Genomic DNA, 4551 nt, shown 5'->3' with positions numbered 1-4551 from the left:
TGCAATTCCTCACCAATACTGTGAAAATGCCCTCTGTTCATCTAGGGCTGTGTGAAAAGACACCACAAAACGTAGTGGATTAAAACAGCACGATCAGGTCTTCATTCACACATTTGTGATTGGGACGTGGCTCCCTCCACGGGCATCATAGGAGAGGTGCTGCTGGGATCTGAAAACCTCAGGGTCAAGATGCTTGTGCACAGGTAGCAGGGAGTGCTGGACTGGCTCAGTGGGAGCTCTGACAGGCTGAGCGATGAGACCCTGTGATGCACTGAGGCCAGGTCATGCCAGCTCATGAGAGAAAAAATAGGTGTGACACTTTATATCCCACTCAGAGCTAGGAGGATTTGAACCAGAGATTTACAAACACTGCATATCAGAGTTTGTTTTTCCTAAAAAGCTGGTTGCTCTGTGTTCTCTAATCATCCTTGCAGTTGGGTTCAGCTCCTCTTTTTTTGCAGCGCTTAGACTTCCTCCAAGCATTGTATCTGGGCTTCAAAGGCACCAGTATTCTTAGTATATGTGGGGTGTTGGAAAAAAATATCATACACCAAGTGACTTATAAACAACAGAAATACATTTCTCAGTGTTCTCGAGAGTGAGAAGTCCAAGTCAAGGTGCCAACAGATTTGGTGTCTGGTAAAGACCAGCTTCTCGGTTCACAAAGGGCACCTTCTCACTGCTTCCTCACCTGAGGGAAGGAATGAAGGAGCTCTCTGTGGCCTCTTCGTCAGGGGCACAGATCCTATTCATGAGGACCCCACCCTCCTGACATCATCATCCCCCAGAAAGCCCCACCTTTTCATGCTATCACCAGGGGAGGGATTTCAACATACAAATTTCAGGGGGACAAAAACATTCAGGCTGCAGCACCATCCAATACAGAGGAAGTGAAAGATAAAAACTTCTCATGACTTTAGCCCAACAAATGGCATGGTGCTAAGTCAGGTGTGTTCAACTGGTCAAGATGTCACCCGACCTAGATTCAACAGGAGAGAATTTCACCTCCATTCTTATGTGAAAAGAGTCAGGGATTTAGGGCCACCTTTTAAAACAGTTCAAGGAGGTTATTCCTTCATGGTTTATTGTAAAATTGCTGCAGACAACAACACCTGACACATAGAAAACCTGAGCAAGGCAGCTGGGAAAGGCAGACAAATTGCAGGGAGCTTGGATTTCCTGCCTGTCCCAGCTGGATCTGCAGGCCTGGGAGTCTCTGTGTGGCACAGGCTGCACCATGATCCTCCCTGCAGGAGGGTGGACAAACAGATGCGAGGAGGGACAGGACGGTGCACTCTGAGGAGCAGCAATGTGGCTGGTCCTCCTCAGAGCTCATCCCCATGCAAACGCTCTGCCTCATGCTAACATACATGCTGTGTTCCATGACTGCCCTTCTCTAGCGGGTCACAACCAGGTCTCAGGGGCCTTCCCAAGGTCCACACACACTATCTGCTGGGGCCACCAGACAGCCTCAGCATGTGTGGGAATATCCTTGCTGCTCTGGAGGCCTCTCTCCTCTCAGGCCTGCACCTGCACCCTCACCCACAGCTTCCCCAGAATATTTCCTCCAATCCAGTGATGTCAAGGCTCTTATGGAGAGTTCAGACTCACTTCAATGTTTCTTGTATGTGTATGAAAGAAGAGCTTAAGCCATGTCTACTGTCACTGGGTGTTGACACTGGTAGAGAGAATGGGAAAATTGGACTGGGGGTGGGGACTGAGGATAAACATGGAAGAAAAAGTGTTGCAAAGACTTTAGGCAAAACTCCTGCTTGCTTAAACTCTAGAGTTCTGCCAAGGTTCTGGGGCACTCCAAAAGGAAATGTGAAAGGGACTGCAAGAGAAGAATCTCTGTGTTATTCGGGATGAAAGTTTGAAAGCCACTGGACAAGGAACAGGTGCAGCCTCAACACAGGCTGGGAAAGGAGTACCATGCACTAGCTGGGAGTGCTCACCGCTGCAGCCAAGCCTGGGAGGGAAGAACATCAGGACACCAGGTTAGGGGTGAAGAAGGCAGAACCAGAAGCCACCACTGACTCGGAGCCACTTGCAGCACATTCTGTGCTCCCTGAACTCCTGAAATCACTCCGGGTGCTGCTGGTATGGCTGCTGCTGAACCAGACACACAGGAGCTGTCAGGTTGTGCAACAGCAGCAGTAAACTGAATGCCCAGAACCCACATCACTTCTTGTGTGACCACTTGGGAAGGCCACCAACACCAGGATGGCCACTACCTCAGACAACAGCGCCCCTGCCCAAGAGATCATCCAGGGGGACATCAGCTTCACTGGAACCAGACACATCAATGAATCTCATTATTTTTCAACTTTCATCTTAGATTCCTGGGTCCATGTTCAGGTTTGCTATATGCAGGTGGATCTATAGGGCAATGTTGAGGGTTTGGGTACAATTTATGCGATCACCCAGATAGAAAGCATACTACACAATAGACAGGCCTGCCACATTTGCCCCCCTCCCTCCCTGTTCCCTCTCCCAGTCCCTGCTGCCTATTCTTCCCACGTTTATGTCCATGAGTCCATGAGTACCCGCTGTGTTGCTCCCACTTATAAGTGAGATCATGCGATATCTGGTTTCCTGCTCCTGCATTAATTCGCTAAGGATAATGGCTTCCAGCTGCATCCATCTTTCTGCAAACAACACAATTTCATTCTCTCTTATGACTGTAGCATTCCATGATGTATATGTGCCACATTTTCTTCATCCAATCCACCACGGATGGGCATGTAGGTTGATTCCATGCCTTTGTTATCGTGAATGATGCTCGCATGAACATACGAGTGCATGTGTCTTTTAGGCAGAATGATTTGTTTTCCTTTGGATGTATACCCAGTAGTGGGATTGTTCAGTGGAATGAGAGTTCTCTGTTAAGTTATTTGGCAAATTTCTACACTGCTTGCCACTGTGCCTGAAATCCTTATCACTCCCCCAATAGTGTATAAGCCTTCTCTTCTCTATGCAGTCCTGCCAATATCTGTTTTTTTTGAATTTTAATTACAGCCATTCTGACTACTGTGAGTTAGTATCTCTTTGAGATTTTAAATTGCATTTCTCTAATGATCAGTAATGTAAAGCATATTTTCCTATGCTTTTTGGCCTTTTGTAGTCTTTTTTTGAGACATATCTGTTCATGCCCAGGCATACATTTTAAAGGGGTTATTTCTTTTTTGCTTACTTATCTCTTTAAGTCCCTTGTAGAGGAAAATCACTTCGACCATGAAGTCACCACCAAACAGCCTCTCGTTACTGCTGCAGGTACGGATCTCGCTATCCCCAAGACACGCCACTGACTCATGTCCAATAACCAAACCCTTGCCTTTCAGCTTCCTTTACCTTGCGCTTTGCTGGGTACCCCAAGGATGACATCATTGAATGGAATTTTGCTGAGATCACCATTTGCCTTCGGTGTAATCCCATTACTTTATGGTGCAAGGAACTTATAGAGTCTCAGTCCATTTTAAGGCTGCCCTAGAAGCTATGCAAAAACTATGAACTTGGGGGACCTGTGTGTAACAACCCCACGCCCAAATCTAACCAACTCTTCAGTGATAACCTTCATGCAGTGCTGGGGAAGTGCCTATGGACTGGAGTGTGTTCTGTGTGGGGGAAGCAGGTCCAGGTTTCACTTCTAGAGGACATGAGGCGTTACCAGAACTCAGAGATCTTCCTCACGTGCATACACATCACTTCATATTTTGCCCCTATAACCTTGTTATTAGGCCCCTACAGGTACCTGCTAATGCCCTAGAACCTAAAACCTTCACCTGGGCCTCAGTTTCCCCAAACAGCCCAACTTTCTTTTTCTGCTGGGATGAGACTGTTGCTCACTTCCTCCAATGCTGAAGTCCCTGGGGCTGCCACACATCAGGACCTCACTGCTTCCTCAAGAGACAGCTGACCCCACTGCTCTGCCACAGAGACCACTCCTTGCAAGGCTTGAGACACCTCTTCCTTCATTAAGATTGAGGGAGATGCTTCAGCTGTCAGTCCACTGCCCCCAGTCCACCACAGCTCAATACCTGCTTCCTTCACACAGAGCTTCAGGGGAGGTCACGAGTGCCCAGCCTGCTGGACCAGCACTGTGCACGACCCTCCCATGGTGGCAGGGGCTTCCCGGCCTGCACACTGGGTTCAGCAACCTCACCTTAGGTATTTATTCCCTTAGGAGTGACTGCATTCTTTTCTCATTTTCAGAAACATTATTCCTCCTACCTCACTATGAGAAAGAGACTGAGGGTAATGAGTGGTTATTTAAAACGTAAACGAGTCTCCCTAGGACTTCTCAAACAACACAGGAGGGACCAGAGGAGCTGAAGCCCGCATATCTCAAGCACTCAGTGATCGTCCCACTCATGCTGTGTGTATGGAAACTCATAAGTCTGCCCAGAATTGGCTACAGAACAAAGTATTTGAGCACACTGCACCAGGTGATGCAAGCTAACACCCATCTCACTGCCACCTTGGCCGCCTTCCTGAGAGACTTCCAAGAGACATTAGGTCTCAAGCAGCAAACTCAGGAGTCCTTGGACCCGA

Source organism: Colobus angolensis, unplaced genomic scaffold, assembly GCF_000951035.1.
Source record: "Colobus angolensis palliatus isolate OR3802 unplaced genomic scaffold, Cang.pa_1.0 Scaffold559, whole genome shotgun sequence".
Classification (NCBI taxonomy): domain Eukaryota; kingdom Metazoa; phylum Chordata; class Mammalia; order Primates; family Cercopithecidae; genus Colobus; species Colobus angolensis.
Note: the sequence above shows the minus strand (reverse complement) of the source record.